Source organism: Giraffa tippelskirchi, chromosome 7 (assembly GCF_054371585.1).
Source record: "Giraffa tippelskirchi isolate mGirTip1 chromosome 7, T2T-mGirTip1v1.2.pri, whole genome shotgun sequence".
NCBI lineage: Eukaryota > Metazoa > Chordata > Mammalia > Artiodactyla > Giraffidae > Giraffa > Giraffa tippelskirchi.
In genome coordinates this window covers 34,062,229-34,089,297 of record NC_137281.1, presented here as the reverse complement: position 1 = coordinate 34,089,297, position 27,069 = coordinate 34,062,229, and the positions used below count along the sequence as shown (strand labels likewise).

At 37.1% G+C, this 27,069-nt stretch overlaps 1 protein-coding gene across 2 annotated transcripts in view; it reads left to right on the top strand.

Moving 5' to 3' along the window:
• Positions 1 to 27,069, top strand: part of LOC145514266 (uncharacterized) — a 718,708-nt gene that overhangs the window by 645,746 nt on the left and 45,893 nt on the right. For both annotated transcript variants that reach the window (XR_014060003.1, XR_014060006.1), the window contains exon 6: positions 16,123 to 16,151. The gene's annotated coding sequence lies outside the window, so the exon portion shown is untranslated. Of the gene's footprint in view, positions 1 to 16,122; positions 16,152 to 27,069 lie in introns of those variants that run through there.

Here is a 27,069-nt window from a genome sequence, read left to right as displayed (position 1 = left end):
TTCTCTGCCTTTTCATCATTTTTTTAAACTTATTGTGTTTGAGGTCTCCTTTTCCCAGGCTTCAAGGTTGAATTCTTTCTTCCTTTTGGTTTTTGACCCCCCTAAAGTTGGTGCAGTGGTTTGTGTAATCTTCGTATAGGGTTAGATTTATGCTAAGTATTTTTTTGCTTTTCCCCTGATGGGCAAGGCTGAGTGAGGTGGTAATCCTGTCTGTTGATGACTGGGTTTGTATTTTTGTCTTGTTCATTGTTTGGATGAGGCATCTCGCACAGGATGCTATTGGTTGTTGGGTGATGCTGGGCCTTGTATTCAAGTAGTTTCCTTTGTGTGAGTTCTCACTCTATGATACTCCCTATGGTTAGTTCTCTGGTAGTCTAGGGTCTTGGAGTCAGTGCTCTGACTCCAAAGGCTCAGATCTTGATCTCATTTCCTTGGAAACTAGAAGGGAAGATCCTTGAGGACTGGGAATATCCTTGTTTCTCTAGTGCCTGTTACAATGCCTGGTCCATTGCAGAAGCTCGGTGTGTGATCTGGTCTTCCTAAAGCTGGGACCCCTGCAATAGCAACTTCTTCCAGCCCCCAATATCAACTTTTAATTGGACAAAATCTATACCATCAGTTCAATTCAGTTGCTCAGTCATGTCTGACTCTTGTGACCCCAGGCACTATAGCACACTAGGCTTCCCTGTCCATCACCAACTCCCAGAACTTGCTCAAACTCATGTCCATTGAGTCGGTGATGCCATCCAACCATCTCTTCCTCTGTCATCCCCTTATCTTGCTGCCTTCAATCTTTCCCAGCATCAGATTATTTTTCAATAAGTCAGTTCTTTGCATCAGGTGGCCAAAGTATTGTAGTTTCAGCTTGAGCATCAGTCCTTCCAATGAATATTCAGGACTGATTTCCTTTAGGATTGACAGGTTAGGTACTGCTGTTTATATTTTATATTTGAATCATATGAATAGATGAGCCACTTTGAAGAATAATCACTGGTCAATATTTATAGAGAAGTTAATACTGAAAAGCCATATCCTAATTTTTTTTTGATTTATCTCTTTTATGCTTTGGTATAGATTTTTTAAAACTCTTTTTTTGTACATGAGGAAAGGGAGTGCTAGAGCCTTCTTCTGAAAGTCATACCCTCAGTGAATGTTGAAACTTATATTGCAATTCTGATCTTTCTCCACTAGAAATGAGCACTGGCTTAAGGGTGCTGGTTTAGGAAGAGAAGAACAAAAAGAATATGTGCTAGTCATCTAAATGCTTGAGATCCAGTTAAGCTTTTAATACTGATAATGACTGTAACCAGCAAATACCCTGGCGCACTTTACCAATAGTAAAACTATAGTTTAAAGAAGAGAGATGGTGTATTTCAAATACACGCAGTTTTCTTTACTTTTATTTCACATTTGTTGGTCCTTTTATCCACAACAGAATGTAAATTCCTTCACTTCCTGTAATAAGTGAATGGAAATTACTTTTATACCAGTTGGGCCTACTTTATACATACTATGTATATAACTTACGAATTTGTGTAACAATAATCAGTGAATTGATTTATGTATAAGTGCTTTAAATATATGAAGGTTTGCATTTCCTTTGTGGCATCAGCCTCCAGATATGTTTTTGATGACCAAGATGGTCATTCTGAGTTTTGTCTCCATGTTGAAAATAATGATGACGAATGTTAGCTGATAAAATCATCATCATTATTATTAATGGGTTCTTAGAAAGTCCTTGGCATGGTCCCAAGTTCCTTTATAATTATTTTCTCAATCCAAAACCCAACCCCATGGAGTAGGCAATATTATCTACCAGTTTTATTGATGAAGGAACAAAAGCTTAGAAAAATTAGGTAATGTGCCCAAACAAATGAGTAGCAGAATTAGAATTTTGGACCTTCTTTCCCCTTAAATCACTGCTCATTCTTCATTTTGGTACCTTTATTACTTCCTTAATAGAAGTTGTAACAATGTGCAGTTTTTTACTTTTTCTTTCCTTTGCGTGCATGTGAGCTCAGTTGCTAAGTCATGTAGGACTCTTTGCAAACCCATGGGCTGTAGCCCTCCAGACTCCTCTGTCCATGGGATTCTCCAGGCAAGAATACTGGAATGGGTTGCCATTTCCTCCTCCTGCAGATTTTCCTGACCCACAGATTGAGCTCGTGTCTCCTGAATCTCGTGCCTTGGCAGATGGATTCTTTACCACTGAGCCACTTTTCCGCTGAATGCAAGCTTCATGGCAGCAGAGACTATTAGACTATGTCATGTTTTCTATGTTACATTCCCAGTGTGGAGCAGAGTGCCTGCTACACAAAAGATACTTCTCATGTTGACAGTATTTGCTGAAAGAGCAGATGAATATCTGATGCCAAAGTCACATCTGGGTCCAGTATACACATGAGAGAAAGTTTCTGCTAAATAGACTTATCCATTTTAAGGGGGGAAATCCAGGTTTTAATGTAGGTGATGATTTAGTTGGCTAAAATTAGAAATGAGGTAATTTCATAAGAATTTTATGTTACAATTTAGTATCCTGAATTATTGAGTCTTGAGAATGCAGTGTAGAAATGTGACTTAATTACTGCCATCATATATTTGAGGGAAATTGTAATGAGAGGGGTGACCAGCTGTTCCCCATCTGTACTAGTACAGAACAGGAGGAAAAGGGCTTACATCAAAAGTGCAAAAATTAAGCCTATCTCAGAAAGTGCTGGAAGATATTAGGATATGTTTCTGAGATATTATCAAGAATCACTTTTCCACATATTTTTATTTAATTTTTCTCTTTGTGCTGTCAGATGACGTGCGCATTAATCTGACTATCTCCTTTCTGATTTCCAAAGTCCTGGTCTCACTAGAAACATCAAAAACTTAGTATCAAGAACAAGCTCCTCAGACAGTGGTCATCACTGTGAATGACATTGATTATACAATTAATTCTGTATGCTCTGTACCAGCCAGTGAGATTAGAGATAATTAGTTCTATAAGTGAGGCAATTTTCAGTTTGTGACAAAGTAAGGGACTTATTTGACTATCATTTAGACTATATAACTTTACTGGATTTAATTTTCTTAATGCATTTCTACTTCTGATGTTTGATAATATCACTAAGAAATAGATGTAATCTTCAAAATGATGATCAACTCTGAAATGGACAATTAGTTGAATCAAATATCCAAATGTATAATTGATTACATAAGTAAGAAGTTTAATCTTCTCTGGCATTCTCACAGATATTAAAATGAAAGAATATTGGGTGGGCTTGCTTTTCACTCTTGTAGGGCTGCATTTCTTGTTTTATTTTTTAATCTTTTTTTATTCTTTAAGAGATCTTACCTTGTCAAACTTAGAGGTTTTATTTTATTATTTTTAGGATTTTTTTTAATGTGGACCATTTTAAAAGTCTTTATCGAATTTATTACAACATTGTTTCTGTTTTATGTTTTGATTTTCTGGCTATGAGGCATGTGGGATCTTAGCTCCCTGACCAGGGATCAAACCTGTACCCCCTGCATTGGAGGGTGAAGTCTTAACCACTGGATCACCAAGGAAGTCCCTGTTATTTGGTTTTGAGTAAAGCTAATCAGTTAGGGCATAAAACAAATTTCTTATTACCCTTTACTCTACAAGACATTGTTTCTCATGCACTCTAAGTTTTTAATTCAATAAATATTTTGAGGTGCCCACTAGATTTCAGGTTATGTCAGGTGGTGGTACTGTTGACTTGTTATTAAGGGAAAATACAGGCAAAGGTTAAAGGGGGAAGTTAAGTCCCAGTTCTGGTTACTCACAGATCTAACCACAAGAATATATCAAGTGAGTGTAACATATTTCCAATACTTCTCACAGATGAAAGAAATAGAATGCTGTCTGCACATTCCAGGGAGGAGAAACCCTAGTGGAGTGTTTAAGAACTTAACTCTTCAGCCAGTTCGTATACTACCTCCTCGATTTATTTGCTATAGCATTGAACAAATTGCTTAATATCCTTATAACACAATTTCCTCGTCTTCTGATTGGGGATAATAATAGAACTACTTTTTAGGGTTATTGTGAGAATTACCTGCTGTGTGCGTGTGTGTGCGTGTGCGTGTGTGTGTGTGTGTGTGTGTGTGTGTGTACACCTGCACTTGCAAAAGAGGTTGACAAACTAGTCTGTAGTCCACATTTAGCCTGACACCTAGGGCTTCCCAGGTGGCTTAGTGGTAAAGAATCTGCTTGCAGTGCAGAAGCCACAGGAGACACGGGTTTGATCCCTGGGTTGGGCAGATCCCCTGGAGGAAGAAATGACAACCCACTCCAGTATTCTTGCTAGGATAATCTCTTGGATAGAGGAGACTGGAGGCTATAGTTCATGGGGTTGCAAAGAGTTGGACATGACTGAGCATACATATATACTGTTTTTGCATGGCCCAGAAACGAAGAATAGTTTTTATGTATTATAATGATTGAAAAAAAATGAAAAGGAATAGGATCTTTTTTGATACATGAAAATTATCTGAAATCCAGCATCCATTTATTCAGTGTCCATAGGTATCCCAGTCATGCTCATTTGCTTATGTATTGTCTATAGCTGCTCTCACACAACAAAGGCAGAGTTGAGTAGTTCAAGTAGTTGTGACTGAGACTGTATATGGCTTTTAAAGTCTAAATTTATTTATTATCTGGCTGGTTATAGAAACTAAAATACTGTCAAACTCTGGCTTGTAACATTGTTTGATATAAAGTAAATGCTATAAATTGTTGCCTGTTATTATTATTGATCCATTTTCTATGTTAGAGTAATACTTTGGCTTGAAATTTAGCATGAACATCTCCTAATATAGAGGCTAAATGGAAATGAACTGAAGAGTATTCATGTGGTTGTAAAGTACAAGCATATACCGATTCAGATGTCTGTTTCCCTGTTATATCTTAGAATTTCATTAAGAGTGAATATACTGTAAACCTCTTGACTAGGCAGGTGGACCTTTAATGCTTCTTGGGGCAAAATGTTTGATAACTGGTCTCACTTTGCATGATTGTCATATTATAGAATACAGTTGTAAAATGTTAACTGAAGCTCATGGGATTTATCTTCTACATTCCTGCCCCACCAGCCACACCCATAATGAGTTATCTTTGAGAATAACAAAGAGGAATTGTTCATAGTACAAGGAGGAATTAGAATTACCGAGGCAGACCCAATTATCAAGTCGTAGGAATCCAGCTGGTAGATGCTATGTCAACATTCACTTCTCTGATGCAAAGGTCCTCTCCAAGGTCTTTCTAGTTGGACGCTCATCTTGGCTCCATGATCATTCCACACATTTGAGGAAGTATATTTACCGTAACATTATTTCAGTTGCTGCTATGAAGTATTTCTTTAGTGAGGTGACTCATTTGTTCTGCTATTATTTATTCATGTGTAGACTTCTCATACAAATTGCTTCACTTACAGCTTTTGGGCCCCCCATTCTGAATCTCTCTTTTGAAAATCAATAACACCTGTCTTCTGAGGGAAACTCAGCAAAACCAGCTGTGGTCACTTTTGTTATACTTCTTGGCATTAATTATTCATGGTTATTTATTGAATAATTCAGCGTGTTATATGATAATTTAAAATTTCTCTACCTTGTTACTGAAAAGTGTGGGCTTTCGGGGCCATCAACTGAGTCATGCCAAATGAAACTATTATCAGTGAGTGCATACAGTATCTGAGAAGGTGACATTCAGTTTTCAGGTCTTCATTAAATAATATAAAGATGATTTGAGTATATTCCATGGCCCTTAAGGAGAGCAAGGAGTTTCTTCCTATCCAACCTATAGTGTAAGTAAAGGGGAATTGCCAGTTTACCTAGAAAAGGAACACTTTCTTTTATGATAAAGTACCAATGAAATAATGAAGCAAAGCATCTTCCCTCTATGGTTAATTAAATGGCATGAAGTAGTCCCACAAAGCAGTCTCTTTTTCTCTCCTTGTTTTCCTCTCCATTTACTTCTTTGAATTTAATTGGCAAAAAGCAGGAGATTTTTTATTTATTTTTTTATTTTTTTATTTTTTTTATAAATTTATTTATTTTAGTTGGGGGCTAATTACTTTACAATATTGTAATAGTTTTTGCCATACATGGACATGAATCAGCCATGGGTTTACATGTGTTCCCCTTCCTGGACCCCCCACCCACCTCCCTCCCCATCCCATCCTTCTGGATCATCCCATTGCCCCGGCCCTGAGCCCTTGTCACATGCATCGAACATGGAATGGTGTTCTGTTTCACATATGATAATATACATGTTTCAATGCTATTCTCCCAGAACGTCCCACCCTCACCTTCTCCCTCAGAGTCCATAAAATTGTTCCATGCATCTGTGTCTCTTATTCTGTCTCGCATATAGGGTTATCGTTACCATCTTTCAAATTCCATATATATGCATTAGTATACTGTATTGTTGTTTTTCTTTCTGGCTTACTTCACTCTGTATAATGGGCTCCAGTTTCATCCATCTCAGTAGAACCGATTCAAATGTATTTTTTTTTAATGGCTGAGTAATATTCCATTGTGTATATGTACCACAGCTTCCTTATCCATTCGTCTGCTGATGGACATCTAGGTTGCTTCCATGTCCTGGCTATTGTAAACAGTGCTGCGATGAACATTGGGGTACACGCGTCTCTTTCAATTCTGGTTTCCTCGGTGTATATGCCCAGCAGTGGGATTGCTGGGTCATATGGCAGTTCTATTCCAAGTTTTTTAAGGAATCTCCACACTGTTCTCCATAGTGGCTGTACTAGTTTGCATTCCCACCAACAGTGTAAGAGGGTTCCCTTTTCTCCGCACCCTCTCCAGCATTTATTGCTTGTAGACTTTTGGATAGCAGCCATTCTGACTGGTGTGAAATGATACCTCATTGTGGTTTTGATTTGCATTTCTCTAATAATGAGTGATGTTGAGCATCTTTTCATGTGTTTGTTAGCCATCTGTATTTCTTCTTTGGAGAAATGTCTATTTAGTTCTTTGGCCCATTTTTTGATTGGGTCGTTTATTTTTCGGGAATTCAGCTGCAGAAGTTGCTTGTATATTTTTGATATTAATTGTTTGTCTGTTGCTTCATTTGCTATTATTTTCTCCCATTCTGAAGGCTGTCTTTTCACCTTGTTTATAGTTTCCTTTGTTGTGCAAAAGCTTTTAATTTTAATTAGGTCCCATTTGTTTATTTTTGCTTTTATTTCCAATATTCTGGGAGGTGGGTCATGGAGGATCCTGCTGTGATTTATGTCGGAGAGTGTTTTGCCTATGTTTTCCTCTAGGAGTTTTATTGTTTCTGGTCTTACGTTTAGATCTTTAATCCATTTTGAGTTTATTTTTGTGTACGGTGTTAGGAAGTGTTCTAGTTTCATTCTTTTACAAGTGGTTGACCAGTTTTCCCAGCACCACTTGTTAAAGAGATTGTCTTTTCTCCATTGTATATTCTTGCCTCCTTTGTCAAAGATAAGGTGTCCATATGTGCGTGGGTTTATCTCTGGGCTTTCTATTTTGTTCCATTGATCTATATTTCTATCTTTGTGCCAGTACCATACTGTCTTGATGACTGTGGCTTTGTAGTAGAGCCTGAAGTCAGGCAGGTTGATTCCTCCAGTTCCATTCTTCTTCCTCAAGATTGCTTTGGCTATTCGAGGTTTCTTATATTTCCATACAAATTGTGAGATGATTTGTTCTAGTTCTGTGAAAAATACCATTGGTAGCTTGATAGGGATTGCATTGAATCTATAGATTGCTTTGGGTAGTATACTCATTTTCACTATATTAATTCTTCCAATCCATGAACACGGTATATTTCTCCATCTGTTTGTGTCCTCTTTGTAAAGTGTTTGTTTTTGTAATTTTTAATTATTTTCCTGTTTTTATAACTGTTTCATTTCATTACCTCTTCCTTTATTCTGGACGTGATTCTCCATTAACTGACTTTCAGATGGTTATGGTTCCTTTGTAAGTGCATAACTCCACTATCTATACAAATCAACAGTAATCCACAATGTCACTTAACGCTGTTCGATATAAAGAAAACCCCAGCAAAATCAGGATTTCTGACTATCAGATCCTTCTCTAAATTTCCAATATTCTCACACTAAATGATTATGTAGCTAGTAGGCTTCTAAACAGTTTTTATCTGTACTGAAATATCATTAACCTGATATGTAATATAATTTCAAAATCCTGTAGCTGTGTTTGAACCATGGCCATTTTTAATACTACATCATCAGATGGCATATTGATTCAGACTGTGTTGAGGCTCGGCCAGAAAAGCTGAATATGAATTAAAGTATGATAAAGCGTAGTGTCACATGGATAAGAAGTAGCAAACAGGTAACTCAGAGAAGCTGTAATACAAATATATAATCAGATACAATCTTAGAATTTCTGTATCTTAAATATCTGTCTACAGAGATATCCTTAGAGTTCCTGCAAGGCAAATTGTAAATCAGAAAGTTTCCTTGTGATTGTGGAGTCATATCAAAATGAAGAGGAATGGATAAAATATTTATTTATTAATTGATTTCCATCTCATCTTCTGAGGCCTCAAAAAGTCATTTAAAAACTAATGAAGAAATAAATGCTAATGAGAAATTGGATTAAGATCATGTGGAGTTAGATGACAAAAATCCTATATAGTGATTTCTGCATCAGGAGGTTAAACTGATTCACTGTGAGCAAAAGTTGCTTTTAAATTAATATTTAAGGAAAATCATGAAATTTCAGACTGTGCTGATTTTACTGTAATGATCACACATATTATTGTGAATGTCCTTACATTTTTAACCTATTTAGTTTATTATTTTTAAAAGAAATCTTTGAGTAAAGTTTGGTGATCGAGAAATACGTGCAATTAATGGCAAGGCTATAGTGAAGGACTCTTAGCTCCAACCACAGGGATGAGAAACTTCCTTTCTCCTATTCTAGAGAGTGAAGTCTTTGATTTCTGAAAGTCTGAAGTTACACTTGCCCCCAGCTAGAATTAATAAACCTTTAAACTATTGAAACCTTGTAATTTAATGGATGATGGTATTGTATAATCCTAGAAGGGAGGTCCAAAGGTAAGAGAGACAGAAGTATCCCTTCCTGGAGAAGGAGAAACTTGCAAACAGTAAAGATGAGCAGTTGTTTCGGCAAGTAGATATGGTGAAGGTAGTCCAAGAGTGGTTAGATCCCTGTGCTGTTTCACATGCTCTTGTTGAAATATTGTAGCATATAATAAGCATGTAGCATATTCTGTTATGTTCTTTCAATAGCTGTGTAAGCACACTAGTGAGACTAGACCACTTCTTCTGGGATTGTGTCCAGAGACACTTGGTTCATGACAATAACAATGGGTGGTGTGAGAACCAAATTTCCATTGTTAGCATGAGGAGCACTGTATAAGAAATTGTTTTTTTGAAGCTTTTTATTTTATGTTGGAAAACAGTTGATTAGCAATGTTGTGTTAGTTTCAAGTGTATAACAAAATGATTCACTTATATATATAGATGAATCTTTTTTTCTGAACACATCATATACACAAATATACTGTATCCTTTAGCTTGCTAATTAATGTGAACATAAGTGTATGGAAAGGCATTATTTCTGTACTTTCAATAATTTTCATTATGCCAATTTCAATGAAAATGCAAACTATGGCTGGACATTTTCCAGTTTCTTTTTTTTTCCAGCCAAGTTTTGATTGGCTTTCTAGGTTTCTGCATTTTTGCTGTTTTTTAAGGTAACATCTAGAAACAACTAAGTTATTGCTTATATATTGAATGTAATTCTGCTGCTGCTGCTGCTGCTGCTGCTGCTAAGTTGCTTCAGTCGTGTCCAACTCTGTGCGACCCCATAGATGGCAGCCCACCAGACTCCGCTGTCCTTGGGATTCTCCAGGCAAGAATACTGGAGTGGGTTGCCATTTCCTTCTCCAGTGCATGAAAGGGAAAAGTGAAAGTGAAGTCGCTCAGTCGTGTCCGACTCTCAGCGACCCCATGGACTGCAGCCTACCAGGCTCCTCCGTCCATGGGATTTTCCAGGCAAGAGTACTGGAGTGGGGTGCCATTGCCTTCTCTGAATGTAATTCTAAGAGGCTGTAATTCCCAGAGCCAAGGTTTATAGAAATTCTAGAATCAGGTATTCTCAATTCCTCATAGATGGTAATAGCAAATGTTACATGGAAAATATTTTCTTGGAAAACACAAATAACATTTATATTGTTTCAAAATATACCATTAGGAAGGAAAACATTGCCATGTCCAATTCTACATCACAAACAACCATATACAGCATTAATTTCCAATTTAAAGATATATATCAAGATGGTATATAGTAATGTATTAAAATCACTGTTTTTTTTTATCACATACTGGGTAAATTGATGCTTGCTTGAAGGTCATGACAAAATAATTTTATATTCCTGGAGAAAAGTGGAACTACATAATTTCCTAATAAATATACATATAAAATAGTAATAAGTATAAAGGTACAGAGATACTCTAAAATAATTTTCATCATTCAAACACAAAGACATAGACAAGACATTTTCTACTGACAAAGCATGGCACAAATTTTGTATTCATCTCACTGCTTTATGTTTTTGAATTTCAGGTCAATTTGATGCTTTATATAACTAACAATTCTAATACTCATAAGAGTAAAATGAAGAATCTAGTTATTTGCTTTATTACAAAGCTTATAATAGGTGTCATGTGATAATCCATTGAGATATAAATTAGTGTTTGGTTTTAGATGCTGTAAGATGTTTAAGATAATAAGAGGAAAACTTCCTTTCTCCTGTTCTAGAGAATGAAGTCTTTAATTTCCGAAAGTCTGAAGTTAACAATTGTCCCTAGCTAGAATTAATAGACCTTTAAACTATTGAAACCTTGTAATTTAATGGATGGTGATGTTGGATAATCCTAGAAGGAAGGTCCAAGAATTAGAGAGACAGAAGTATCCCTTCCTGGAAAAAGAGAAACTTTCAAACAGTAGAGAAGGGATGAGCAGCTGTTTTGGCAAGGAGATACTGTGAAGGTAGTCCAAGAGTGGTGTAGATCCCTGCTCTGTTTATTCATATGCTCTTGTTTGAAACTGGCTGTTGACTCCTTAGAGAAGCTAAACTCTAGGAGGCTTGATGAAGAATCATGGTAGATTCTATAATAGAAAAGGCCTGTTTCAGAGGCATCTGTGGCAGGAATTGTTGCTCCAGGAAGCATTAGAGAGGATGCTTAAAATCAGGCCGCTATGGCATCTATGGTGGCTCTTGCACATCTACTCCTCCTATGCTTTTCAGGTGGCTTAGTGGTAAAGCATCTACCTACCAATGCAGGAGATGCAGGAGATATGGGTTCAATCCCTGGGTCAGGAAGATCCCTTGGAGCAGGAAACAGTAACCCACTCCAGTATTCTTGCCTGGGAAATTCCATGGACAGAGGAGCTTGGCGGACTGCAGTGCATGGCATTGCAAAGGGCTATGACTCTCAGATAAGTGCAGTGTGGAGGTGAGGTGGAGCATAATTTGTTTTAGGAGTCTGTTTTGCCCTTTTCAAGAAATAACTTGATGCCAGCACACAAATGTTTCTTTTACCTATATATTGTGGAACAAATTTGCTTATCAGAGGAGTAAACATACAAAATATTTTATTTGAACTAAATAATACATTATGGATCAGATAATTACAAATTTTCCAGGAGTAAAAGATTTTGTTGTAGCTTAAATTTGTACAACTGGTCCAGGATAAAGACTTCTTTAAGGTCTATAGTTATAATGGGAAAGATACTTTTCTTTTACTTAACTTGTATCTCTTATTCTCCATTCATTTATGCATTCTTTCACTCTGTAACATTTATTGCTTAATATAATAAACAAACTGGAGATTCTCTCTGACCTTGGTTCAATTACAGTGTAGAGAGTGATTGAAGAAGAAATATGATGAATATAAAATTTACCATTACAATTTTATATTGTTGCATTTAGAATAATGCTTTCCACATCCCTTTGGAAGATAGGATACCTGAAAGGTGACCTTAAGAGTCTTGGTATTTCCAGTGTAGAGAGTCAAGGTCAAATATATGGCTGTCAGAAAAGTCAAAGCCGTTTGCTATGCAGATATTTTTAGATGAGTGCAAAAGTTAGCTAGTCTCTCTGACTTTTATTAGTTTTACATATTACTTTCCTTAAGGACAGGTCTGACCAAAAAGAAATACATCCTGTTTCACTGACAAAAAGTCATTAAAGAAACTTTTGGAAAGTAGTCTTAATAAATAAATTAGTTGAGTTTGGTCATTCGTATGTTCATCCAACCAACTTTTCTTTAAGAATCTGCTAGGTCCCACATAGTGTAACTATTACGGTTATAGCTACACACTGAAGGAGCTTGCATTTAATCATAGAAGATATAATTTGTTAAATTAAAAAAAAGCATAATGAATATCACAAAGACATGTTAAACGAGATTTGTGTCTAGACTAGGGTTTCTCAGCTGGGGGTGATTTTGCTCTCCAGTGGACATGTGGCCATGTCTAGAGACATTTTCGATTGTCACAACTGAGGAGGAGAGAACTACTGGAATCTAGTGTGTAGAGACCAATGATCCTGTTAAACCTCTTAAAAAGGCGCCTGACAGCCGTTACAACAAGGATTTCTTTGCTCTTAAAAGTCCATAGTGGCACTGTTGAGAAACCCTGATCTGGAGTAATGGGAGGGACAGACAGGGAATGGAGGTTTGAGAATCACTGTGGCAGCCATATGGTTGAGCAACTGCTTTCTGGGTGGTGATATCTTTTAAATATTCCACCCATTAGATGTATAATTCAATAATTCCATTGTGTTTTATATCTAGATAAAGCTTCATAAAGGTTGATTGAATAAATAAATCACAAAATGGCAAATGTTAATATGAGACAGATGGTACCCAACCTTCTTTAATCTACTTTCCTACCTCTTCTTTGACAGAATAATCAATGTTCCCCAGGTTTGATTTTTGGCTCTGGTTACTGGCTACATGACCTACAATTGTTACTGAAACTGTAAAGTGGAGATAATAATAGCTTCCTTTACAATTGTTGTGAGAATTAAATGAGAATGTTCAATAAATATAAAGTGTCCTGTACAGTCTCTGAATAAATGGCAGCTATTAATCAGAGAAGATCACATTATGCTCCAAATGATATAAGTCACAGAGCTTCTGTGGCCCCATAAATTACAGAATTATTATATCTTACATGAAGACTGAAATGGAAATGATTACCTCTTTTGATGAAGAGCTATGTTGTGAATTACTTTTTTAAACCTTCAGTTAGATGAGTTATATATGAAAAGCTCTGGAATGCTAAGTGTTTTTACAAGATTTGTTACTGGCAAGAAATGGGCAGGCATAAATGAGATCAGTCCAAAAAAATTACCCTGCAAACTTGCTGATGTGCTGTCTGCTCAAGTAGTGACAGATCATAAAACCACTGAGAAAGACAGAGGTATAGGGCACTGGAAATATAAAAGGCACTGTCTCCGGATCTTTACAAGTGCAACTTTTTCCAGGATTTATACTGCTACACTGCTATGCTTAGCATCTAGTTCCTTTTATGTGCAGTACAGGAAATTGACCTGAGTTCAGGCCAAGGTAAGAGTTATCAGCAGTGACGATGGCACCATTACTGTGCCAGTGCCATGAAGTTATGAGACAGGAGATTGAAGTAAGCTGTAATGTTCCATCTTAGATGTGTGACAGCATTGTGACCTTGAGCACGTTCACTGTCTCAGATAAATATTCTTTTCTGTACAATGGGGATGTTGACAATACCTGCTTCTTCAGTTGTTGATTAAACTGAGTAATTCACGAGAAGCACTTTGTGTCGTGACTGGGACTATCATCGTTATCATTTATCATCCTTTATCATTTTTACTGTTGCCTTTTAAAAGCTTTCTATTCTTTTAAAAATTTTTATTTATTTAATGTTGGCTGTTCTGGTCCTTGTTGCTGTGTGCGGGCTTTCTCTAGTTGCAGCAAACAGGGGCCACTCTTCACTATACCGCACAGGCTTCTCATGCCATGGCTTCTCTTGTGGAGTGTGGGCTCTAGGCACGCTGGCTCAGTAGTTGTGGCTCACAGGCTTAGTTGCCCTACCGCATGTGGGATCTTCCCAGACCAGGGATTGAACCCATGTCCCCTGCATTGGCAGGTGGATTCTTAACCACTGGACCACGAGGGAAGTCTGAAGCTTTCTATTCTTAAATAATTTGTACCACTTAAAATTTTAGCTTTGTTAAAAGGAATAACTCTTAAAATGATTCTTCTGTATGGTTCTAACTTAAATATGATTAATTTTCTGGGTTGAGATACAATCTATTTTTATATATATTTTTTGGTTATGAGTTTTCTCATTGTGTAGCCAAAACAGCGAATCTGTTTGTGGGTGTTTTCATTTGATAATCCTTGACTCTGATTGTCAATATCCATAGAATCTCTTCTTACTAAGTGATCTATTTGTTTTTCATTTTCCTATCAGTCACTCTCCAGTTCTTCCTTCAATGATATGATCGGTTAGTCAACCAATATCAATGATTGCATTTGGCTTAGGAAGAACTTGTTGAATGCTCAAAACTTGAGCATGTGTGAACTGAGGTGTTTTCTAGTTGTATCTGACTTTTTAAAAAGTGGGAAATAAGATAGATGGTTGCGGAAATCAGACCACAAAGGACGTAAACTGATCATGTATGGATGACATTCAGGGAAACCTTCATTGCATTATATATATCAATATCTCAGCTCTTTAGGTAGAAGTAGGCTACAGGTAGATATTCCCCTGCCTCCTAACTGTGGCAGACATCTCTGGTTGATAACATTCATTTTCACTGGCCTAAGAAGACTTCTCAATTCACAGTCAAAGCAACCAATATCCATTGATTAATGTCAGCTACCTTGAAATCTCTTCTTCATCTCTACTTGTATAAGGGTCCCAAAATGTGAGTATGGACTCCTAGAAAAGTAGCAAGAGTAATTTAAAATATTTGGATAGTATCGAAATACTACCTGAAAAATTCGAGATGGAAGAGATAACACAAAAGGAACTTATATAGGAAAGGCATTAGTTTATCATGGTATAAAAATCAATAAGTATTTTGATTCCAACACTCGTGTCATGGAATGCTAGAGACTCAGAGAATCTATTGGCTTGTGATCAGCTAAGAGACTATGAAGACATACAGTTTTGAAGAACGTGTCACAAATATGAGAAAATCCACTTGTATGACATCTGAATATAGTAGATTTGATAGCACTAATCAAGAAAGTCTAATGACTTCTATTTTATTACATAGATTTTTTGTCCCCATGCACCTGTTTATCTAAAGGGAGAACTGGATCATAGGAACCAGGCCACAATTTTTTAAAATTTGTATGAAAAGGAAAATAAAGTCAGAGTTTTCAAAGTATATAAAATTGTTGCAAGTAAAGAGGGAAAGTGTGGAGAGGAGCGTTTGATATTCCAGGGTGTTTTTGTAGTCACTGTTCTTGTTTCTGTTGTTTCATTTTGTTGGTTTGGTTGTGGAGTCCTTATTTTCCAGAGTGAGGGAAAAAGCAGTGGATTTAGTTTCCACTGATGAATCCTGTCAGGAGAGCAGTATCCAGGCCTAATTCTTCTCCTTTGATCAGGAATGTATAGAGGGACATCAAGACTTGATACCTTGTGTGAAGTTGTTTCACTCCTGAGTCTAAAATTTTACAACTTATCAGTTTCTTCTCATTGGATAATCATAAAAGCAAGCACTTATTGACTCCTGTAGATGTCAGGTGACTGCACTGATTGTTTTTCATCATATATTTTCTCATTTAATCCTCCAAACAATCCTGTTGAAAAATTAATGGTTTTGAGTCCCAGTTTCCTAACTTACAAAATAGAGACTTAAGTGAATGCATTTCTTAAGGATTCACGTCTGAAGATTGGGACAACAAAATCTGATGGTATGAAAATTTTATTCTAGTCATATTTCTAACATGTGGTAAGAAGTAAAAGAGTATGCTATAGCCTGCTCTATTCCTTTTCCTCAATTTTAAGATAAAAAATGATGAATTTACTAGAGTCACACATTGTTCCAAAGCATTTTTTTTTTTTTTTCAGATGGAGCTGAAGAATATTTGAGAATTCAGGTAACTTCCATAGTTTCAAGTTTATTCTAAATTGAGTAAAGGTACATAGCAGTTTTTTTTTTAAGAAAAAGGAAAAAATGATGTCAAAAGTGTTTAAATGTAAATCAATATTTAAAGATATGTTAATGTGAATTTGCTCTTAAAAATCAATTTGGGAGATAGTTATATTCTTTCCATCAAATGACATGAGATAGATTTTGGTAAGTTACATATGTGTATGTGTGTATGTGTGTGTGTGTGTGTGTGTGTGTGTGTGTATCTCAAGTCCAGTGTGCTTGACAATGAGGGGTTAGTTGGCTCTAACTGATGGATGAGGAAATGGGTTCAGAGAGGTTATGTGGCCTTGGGTAAACCTCTGTGTTTCATTCATTTTTTGTGTGTTTATTCATATATTTTTTCCCTCCACAACAATAAATGTCTGATATGATAATGAAGAAGTGAAGGAGAAGGAACAAAAGGAAGTGATCCTAATACATGTAGAACATTTCTTTAAATGGTCACACTGACCACGAAAAACACTTGTAAAACTCTGGCTTTCAGTATTGGCTTGCTTTTTACTAGCAGTGTGGTTTTTTTGGTGCAACTGCTTAATTGACTTAAAATTCTAATTTCTTTATCCATAATATGGGGTTAACAATGACCCCTCACCCATCCCACAACACTTCCTTTCTCATACCCTATGTCATTAGTAGTCAACTTTGTGTTCTTCAGGCCTAGTTCAAGGATACCATACATGGCTTTGAGAGGTCAATATGACGATGAATAAATAAATCCTGTAAATATATAATTGCAACACAGTCTGGTGAGCTGGGCTTCCCACATGGCTCTAGTGGCAAAGAACCTGCCTGCCAATGCAGGAGACATAAAAGATGCAGGTTCAATCCCTGGGTCAGAAATATCCTCTGGAGGAAGGCAAGGAGCCCACTCAAGTATTTATGCTTGGAGAATTCCATGGACAGAGGAGGCTGGCGGGCTCCAGTCCATAGGGTCGCAAAGAGTAGGACATGATTGAAGCGACTTAGCAGGCACTCAGGCACATGGTGAGCACATGGTAAGCCTGACCCTCTGGCAGGAGAGAGGAGGTCATTCTTTCTGCTGGAGAGAATTGTCACCCTTGACTCATACTAGACTCAAACCCAGCTTTTCAAAGAGGTGTTAGAAGACTGCTGCTGTTTTTTCTACTACAACCAGTAGCTTGTCTATATGTACTATTATATCTAGATTGATCTATCTATCTGGCTGGCTGTCTCCTCTCTGTGTATATATATATATATATATATATGTGTGTGTGTGTGTGTGTGTGTGTGTGTTCCATATATTATGCCATTTGTCTAGCTCCTGATCATAATACTCTTAACCTATTGTAGGAGATGCCCATCAAACCTATAAATTTTACAAGTGTTCATTAGTTTTATTGATAGCACATTTTAAGAATAGTCTTCAATTTATATTTAAGCAGTTAATCACCCTGTAGGTAATAAGCGAGAATGTGTGAAAGGAAAAATCCATGCATGAGGCCTTAGGTAGAGAAGGCACACAGCAAGCTTGAGTTCTCTATGGGCTGAGAATGGTGACATTTTATTTTCATTAATTTCTCCTGAGTAAACATGGAGGATGTATACACAGGAAGGAAACAATAGCAAATGGCAGTGAACATTAATGCATCATTAATAACTAATGCAGAATTTCAAGGGAAATTATCCAACAAAGGATGTATGTCATGGAAACACCTCCTGGGAATGGTGGCAGACCCTGATTGCTCTGAACCATTTAAAACTGAACCTGCAGAAACCCAGCAGGATAATTATATCATAGAAAATTATCCTTATTAAGAAGCTGCCTTATTAGCTTAGAAGTGGCCTTTCTCTCCCTTGTTTCTAACATTTCATGGTACTTCTCAGCTGAAGAAACTTTTAAATACTGTTGACAAATTGATGAAAGAACTTTATGCAAAAGGTTGAGTTTCCCTTCAGCAAGCATTTGTAATATTGATTAAAAACAAATGCTATTTCAATGTGTCCCATAGAAACAATCAGCAATCATATCAAGTCCTTTACTAAGCTCTATTGCATAAAAAAATACAAGAACAAATGCAAAGAGAGCAAAATCAATGCTCTTCAGAAAAGGGGTTTACAGTTTGTTCTATAAAATTAAATCACTATTCATCCCCAAAGTGTATAATTATATGATTATAGTTGCATATAGCACTGATACTTTAATATTAGTTGTATGATACTTGTATATATTTAAGATGAGAAGTAAAGGAAGGATAAATGTTCTTCAGTTTTTTTGCTCACATATTTGAAATTGTAGGGAAAACCCCTACTTTTAGTATTTAGGGCCTCAGCACAGAACAGAATTTTTTGCAGTTGGTTCAAATGTAGAGATATTAAAGGGATAAAGAATATTGAGAAATCCAGCAACTAGTAACACCAGGAGGCTCAAAGGGCTGAAAGAAGATAGGGGAGAAAAAATGATGACAGCAGAGCCCAGTGAGAGCTGAAACTGTGGTTGCCACAGGGTTGCTTAGCAGAGCGGTAGTTGTGGAGCAACTCAGCTGCTGCCAGAGATTCAATAGTGATGCAGGGAGGAAATGAGGAACAAATGGATTATTCTCTTTCTCCTCTTACCTTGACCCTCCTGGAGGGTGCCTCCTATTGGCCAACTGAATACAGAATCCAGAAGGTGAGAAACCCTGGTGATGCAGTCCTCGGCAGTGAGGACCCTTTGGGCACAAAGCAGGAGGGATAGAGGGAGAGACCATGGCCCCAACGAGGAGACTTCCACTGTGTGTATCGACTCCGGGGCTCTTAGTGTTTTCAGGGACATGGCAAGAGGGATGGAGTGATGTTACCCAAGGCCTACGCATACATTTCTATTTTTGAGAGATATTCTAAACACGAGATAGGAAGGATTTGTGGTCAAATAGACTACAATAGTGAATTTCAAAGGGCAGGAAATATAGCCTATTAACAGGTTGCTTTACTTCAGAATTTCCCAAAGCCTTTAGATTTTGAAAATGAGCTTAACAGAGTTAATTTGATAGAGATGCCAATAGATATTCCACAGAAATAGCGCCCATGTAAAATATGTTGGAGGATACTGAAATGATTGGATTGAAGTGGAAATCTGAGACTGTGACATCTTGGATAGTTTAGAAATAAACTGTATTCCATCTACAACATTATCCTTTCCTTTCTTTCTTCATGAAACAGAACTATGTAGCATTCAAGTCAGAAGAGATGGGCAGTTAAAGGGAAAATTGTCTTTTCTTCTATTTCAACAGTGGACATTCCTACAAATTCATACTTCAGTGTTCTGATCTTTCTTTATACTGTCTTGTAATGAATGCCTTCTTCTCTGTGGTTTCAATTATAACCTCCATTCTCATTATACTGCAATTGAAAACTGCCTTTCTAAAGTCTAGTTCAAAGTATATAAGTAGAGATTTTTCAAATGGATATTTGCTTTAGGCAGGCATCTCGGATTTATCATCAGGTTATCTAGTTATTTGGTCCTGGCTAAGTTACTTAACCTCTCTTCAACAGAATTTCCTTATCTGTTATATGATGGAGTTGGGCTAAACATAATTCATGTAAGAATGTTGCTTCATGTGTGGTTGTGGTTGTTATTTAGTCTCTAAGTCATGTCTGACTCTTTGCGACCCCAGGCTCCTTTGTCTGTGGGATTCCCTAGGCAAAAACATTGGTGTGGGTTGCCATGCCCTCCATCAGGGGATCTTCCTGACCCAGGGATCTAACCCTCATCTCTTATGTCTCCTGCATTGGTAGGTGGGTTCTTTACCATTAGCACCACTTGGGCAAGCCCCTGACCTCTTAATTCTCCCAGATTTCTATGAGTCACTTAAAATCTCCTGGAGGAATTTTTACATCCTTCTAAATCCATTAGATTTGCGGATATGCAGATGACACCACCCTTATGGCAGAAAGTGAAGAAGAACTAAAGAGCCTCTTGATGAAGGTGAAGGAGGAGAGTGAAAAAGTTGGCTTAAAGCTCAACGTTCAGAAAACTAAGATCATGGCATCTGGCCAACCTAGATAGCATATTTAAAAGCAGAGACATTACTTTGCCAACAAAAGTCCATCTAGTCAAGGCTATGGTTTTTCCAGTGGTCATGTATGGTTGTGAGAGTTGGACGGTGAAGAAAGCTGAGCACTGAAGAATTGATGCTTTTGAACTGTGGTGTTGGAGAAGACTCTTGCGAGTCCCTTGGACTGCAAGGAGATCCAATTAATCCATCCTAAAAGAGATCAATCCTGGGTGTTCATTGGAAGGTCTGATGTTGAAGCTGAAACTCCAATACTTTGGCCACCTCACGCGAAGGGTTGACTCATTGGAAAAGACCCTAATGCTGGGTAGGATTGGGGGCAGGAGGAGAAGGGGACGACAGAGGATGAGATGGTTGGATGGCATCACCGACTCGATGAACATGGGTTTGGGTAGACTCCGGGAGTTGGTGATGGACAGAGAGGCCTGGTGTGCTGCAATTCATGGGGTCGCAAAGAGTCGGACACGACTGAGCGACTGAACTGAACTGAAATCCATTAGTTCCACGGGATGAAGAACGGGTATAGGAGTTTGTTATTTACAGTTCAGAAGTGGGATAGGAATTGAGAAGTAGAATCCAGAGTTGCATATTTGGTCCAAAACTGCCTCTTTGCAAAAGACTATATTCAAGTTCCCCGACTTATGAGGTTTCCTGGAGGAGCCACCCACCAGACCATAGACAGTCACATCAGGCACCTGGAGGCGGGGCCTGCCGACACGGGTGGTACTGAATATTCCATGTGTTTCCACTGATGTAGTTTACTTCTTATAACATTTATACCATCTTCATTGTTGTTTGACTTTGCAGTGTATATTGTGCTCCATTTGTCTGTCCTTTGTTCATGAGTGGTATCAGAATCTCACATTTTTTTTTATTATTGGCTTGAGTTCATGTTTAATGCTTTTCATTTTGAGTGTCTCCCCTTAGCCGTTTTTGCTTGTTCATTTTTATAAGAATTTTTTTAACAGTTTTATTAAATATACTATTACTGTCTTTATACTATCACCCATTTAAAGTGTAAGATTCAATGGTTTTTAGTATAAGCACGGATATGAATGGCCATCATCAGAGTCAATTTTAGAATGCCTTCATCACTTTAAAAAGAAACACTGTACCTTTTAGCTATCACCTCCCTATCTACTCATCTCTCCACAGCCCTAAGTAATGACCAATCTACTTTTTATTTCTATAAATTTTCCTATTCTGGACATTTCATGCAAATGGAATCATACCATATATGGTCTTGTGGGACTGACTTTTTTCCTTTAGCAAACATTTTCAAGGTTTATCCATATTGTAACATGTATAAATATTCCATTACATTTTAAGGTTAAGTAATATCCTATTATGTGGATATGTAGGGCTTCCCAGGTGGCACTAATGGTAAAGAACCTGCCTACCAATGCAAGAGACTTAAGAGATGCAGGTTCAACCCCTGGGTTGGGAAGATCCTCTGGAAGAGGACGTGGCAACCCACTCCAGTATTCTTGCCTGGAGAATCCCATGGACAGAGGAATCTGGTGGGCTACAGTCCATAGGGTTGCAAAGAGTCGGCACGATTGAAGTGACTTGGCACGCACACATGCATATGGGTATGTCACAGTTTCTCCATTCCTCATTTGGTGGACATTCAGGTTATTTCTTTCTTTTGGCTACTTTGAGTAATGCTTTTATGTGAAAGTTTGTTTATTGTGTGTGGATATATGTTTAATTTCTCTTTGGTGTTTAACTAGGAGAAGTATTGGTGGGTCACATGATATTCTATGTTATCGTTTGAGGAAGTACCAGGTGGTTTCCCAAAGTAGATGCAGCATTTTATTTCTCTATCAGGAGGTTATAAGATTCTGATTTCTCCACATCTTCAACAATATTATCATTATCTGACTTTTGGTTCTAATAATTCTAGTGGGGGTGAAGTGATATCTCATTGTTCTGATGCATAAGAATTTTAATTCTTTTTGTTAACTTAAAAACAAAAGAGTAGTGTTTTATTGTAGTTATAATTTGGGGACAATTGAAATAACTATATTTTAAATAAACATAATAATCATGTGATACTTTTTTCTCCAAGTAGTTCTTACAGACCTTTCTTATTAAATATATCCTCATTTATATATTTTAAATATATAAATATATTGTTTTGTAAATTCAGCTATTTAGTTTAAGCTTTTTAGCTGGTTGTGTTTGTTTGTAGAAAAGCCACTGTCTGAAATATTGAATTTGTATGTTGTTGTGTTACTGAGTTTTATTACTAAGAGTGCTTTTTAGTTGATTCTTTTGAATTTTTCAGGTATAAACCATAAGATAAGTACTTTCTCTTCTCTAATTTTTATACTTCACAGTCTTATTCTTTTTTCTTGTTAAGTATAATGTTATATTTTGGTTTAATATATGTTTTATCACAATAATATTAATATTTGAAAGTTTTAAAAAGTAGATGTTTTCTGTATCAAATACGTTTTCGTTGTGTAAGAAGATAAACAACACTTGGTCAGGATGTATTATTCTTTTGATTCACTACTGAATTCTAGTTGTTAATATATTATTTAAGATGTTAGCTTTGATTATCAGAAGTGAGATTTGTTTGTAATTATCTTTTGGGGGCCATTATTGTCAGGTTAGGTATCAATGTTATTGTACTTTGTCAAAAGAAGTGAAAGTTTTAGTTCTTTTTATACTCTGAAACAGTTCAGGAAATATTGGGATTATTTGCTCTCTAAAATTTTAGTAGAATTCTCCTGCAGAGGAGTTTAGGTTTGGTGATAGGGAGCAGAATAACGCTGCCCAACCTTCCAGCAATATCCATGTTCTAGCCCCTGGAACCTGTGAGTGCCAGGTTACATGTTGGTAAGGAAGAATAAAGGTTGCAGATCAAATTAAGACTGCTAATAAATTAATATTAAAGTAAGTTCGTCAGGGCTTCCCAGGTGGTGCTAGTGGTAAAAAACAAACAAACAACAACAACAAAAAAACACCTGCCAATGCAGGTAAGAGATGGAAGTTTGATCCCTGGGTCAGGAAGACCCCATGGAGGAGGGCAGGGCAACCCACTCCAGTGTTCTGGTCTGGAGAAACCCATGGACAGAGGAGCCTGGCGGGCTACAATCCATGGGGTTGCAAAAGAGTCAAACATGACTGAAGCGACTTAGCATGCATGCATGGAAGAAGTTTATCAAGTTTGGTTCAATGTAATCGCAGTGTCCTTTAAAGTGAAAGATGGAGGCAGACATGGTAGGACTCAGAGAGAGATGTGAGGATGCTGTGCTGCTAGTTTTGGTGATGGAGGAAGGGGGCATACACCAAGGAACGCAGGTAGCTTCTAAAACTGGAAAAGGGAAGGAAACAGAGCCTCCCCTAGAACCTCCAGAAGGAATCCATCCCCGCTGACACATTGATTTTAGCCTAGTGAGACCCATTTTGGACTTTTGACTTCCAGAACTGTGAGAATAAGTTTGTATAGTTTTAAGTTACTAAGCCTGTTATATTTGTTACCATAGGAAAAAAAAAAAATATATATATATATATTCAATCACATGTGTATGTATTCATAAATTTACATATGAATATATATAGTTATTAGGTATGTATATTAAAGTCGGCAATATTAGTGTATACACACACACACACACACACACACACACACACACACACACACACACATATATATGAATCAGTATATCAGTGCTGAATTCATGAATTCAACCCTAGTATAGTTGCCACTCCATATCTACAGATTTTGCACCTGTGGATTCAACAAATAATGAATAAGGAAATGGGAAAAAAATTCCAGAAGTTTCCCAAAAGCAAAATCTGAATTTAATGTGCACTGATAAACTGTTTACATAGCCTCTACATTGTATTAGATGTTATAAGTAACCTAGAGATAATGTAAAATATATGGGAGGAAGTTATGTGCAGGTGCTGTGCCATTTTATTTAAGGATCTTGAGCAGATGAAGATTTTGGTATCTGTGGAAGGTCCTGGAACCAATACCCTGTAGATACTGAGGGATGATGACTGTATACACATAAAGTCCATTCCTCTGTGAGATACAAATTTATTAACTGGAATACAATATTTATGTATGGTAATTTTTCAATCTTGAACCTTATGGTATCCAGTCAGATGGCTTTCCAGATGGTTCAGTGGTGAAGAATCCACCTCCCAGTGCAGGAGATGTGGGTTCCATCTCTGGGTCAGGAAGATCCCCTGGAGAAGGAAATGGCAACCCACTCTAGTATTCTTGCCTAAGAAATACCATGGACGGAGGAGCCTGGCAGGCTACAGTCCATGGGGCGCAAACGAGTTGGACATGACTTAGCAACTATATAACAACACTCCAGTCAAAGCACAGTTTTTAAAAATTTACTTCCATTGGCTCCTTTTCCTGCCTGCTGCTGCTGCTGCTGCTAAGTCTCTTCAGTTGTGTCCGACTCTGTGCGACCCCATAGATGGCAGCCCACCAGGCTCTGCCATCCTTGGGATTCTCCAGGCAAGAATACTGGAGTGGGTTGCCATTTCCTTCTCCAGTGCACGAATGGGAAAAGTGAAAGTGAAGTCGCTCAGTCGTGTCCGACTCTTAGCGACCCCATGGACTGTAGCCTACCAGGCTCCTCCATCCGTGGGATTTTCCAGGGAAGAGTACTGGAGTGGGGTGCCATTGCCTTCTCCCTTTTCCTGCCTAATTGATGTAAAAAAGTTATTTTCTAGTATTGACATATAACTTTTTTTTATTAGTTGCTCAGTCGTGTCTGACTCTTTGCAACCCCATGGACCATGTAGTCCATGGAATTCTCCAGGCCAGAATACTGGAGTGGGTAGCCTTTCCCTTCTCCAGGGGATCTTCTCAACCCAGGGATCAAACTCAGGTCTCCTGCATTGCAGGCAGATTCTTTACCAGCTGAGCCACAAGGGAAGCCCAAGAATACTGGAGTAGGTAGCCTATCACTTCTCCAGGGGGTCTTCCTGATCCAGGAATCAAATCTGGATCTCCTGCATTGCAGGCAGATTCTTTACCAACTGAGCTATCAGTGAAAAATGCTGAGGATTTTCCTGAAATATGCTTCCTTAAGCTCACAGCTTGTTATTAACTGTTATAATTAATATTATAATCCATTTTACTGTTTTTGGTTTATATCCTTACTAACTTAGTTTCTTAATATACATTTCTTTTTGCCAGGTGATAGGGTTTCGGAGAAAGCAATGGCACCCCACTCCAGTACTCTAGCCTGGAAAATCCCATGGATGGAGGAGCCTGGTAGGCGGCAGTCCATGGGGTCGCTGAGTTGGACACGACTGAGCAACTTCACTTTCACTTTTCACTTTCATGCATTGGAGAAGGAAATGGCAACCCACTCCAGTGTTCTTGCCTGGAGAATCCCAGGGACAGCGGAGCCTGGTGGGCTGCCATCTATGGGGTCGCACAGTCAGACACTACTGAGGTGACTTAGCAGCAGGGTTGATTTATTTTCTGGTTTTGTTATTTTGTTAGTTTTATTGCATCTAATTTGAGAAAACTGTTTTAATTACATGTTTCTGAAAATTATTAACAGTTTCTTTGTGGCATAACATTTATCATCAATTTTGTGACTGTCCCATGAGCATATGGGATAATATAATAAAGTATGTTCTTTATTTTCAGGGAAGGAAATTTTAGTTATATTTAGTTAAATCTCTTTATTTTTTAAAGTATTCTTTTAAATTAATTTTGTGTACTTGATATTTCATAGTCCGATATCTGTGAATTAAAGCTTCCTGCTTGTTGCTTATTTCTGTGTATTTCCCTCTGATATCTTTTACAGTTTTTGCTTTATCACTGTTGATGTGGCATTATTTGGCTTATGCGTATCCATAATTGCTATACGTTTATGCAGATTGTACTCTCACCTACTGTATAAATTGCTTTCCTTAGACTAACATATTGTCTCATCTTTGCCCTGAATTCTATTTTGGCTAGTGTCCTATTTCCCTTTAAATTTTTTTTTTATTTTTTTATATTGGAGTACAGTAGATTAACAATGTTGTGTTTCTGGTGGCAAAGTGATTCACTTATACATATACATATTTAAGATGGGATAACCAACAAGGACCTACTTTCTTTTTGTTTTATTTTATCCCCTCAAATTTTTCTGGTTTTGATTTACCATTGTGTCCAACCTGAAAGCTTTTGTAGTTATTCTTACCCTTTAAATATTAATTGACATGACTATATCTGGTTTTAGTTACATCCAATTTTTTGTTTTTTAATGTTCTTTTAACTTTTTTTTAAATTTTGCATTGTTTTCTTTGCTTTCTTTGGGTTTTCTTTGTCCAATAGCTGACCTGTATAATTATTTTTAAAATATGTGTGGCCCTCTATTTGTTTAAATAATGTAAGTGGCTTCTTCCTATGAATTTGTGTGATAAAATACCTTCCTAAGGACATCAGGTAATGAGTTATGGAGCCATAATTTAAGTCATGTAACCTTTGTTTTGTGCGTTTGTTTTTGTTTCATTTGCTTTGAGTCAGTTATAGGCTCTAAGGACAGTCAGTCCAGAGATGTATTTCAATGGTTTTTAAGCTTTGGGCAATTTCCCAACCCCCTTTCTGCATCACACATTTGTTTTATTTATTTGAACAGTTATTTAATGCACAAATCAAATGAATAAATGAGGGACCTGAATCAGTGATGGATAAAGATTGAGAATTTTTAGGTAATTGGTTTAACATTATAAGATAAAATGTAATATTACTGATGATTTTTCTTCTTGTTGCTGTTTTGTGTTTTTTCAATCTTCTCTTCAAAAATATTTATGTTAGGAATATGTTAAATATTAATGTGCCTCTGATGAACTTCGGAGAAGGCAATG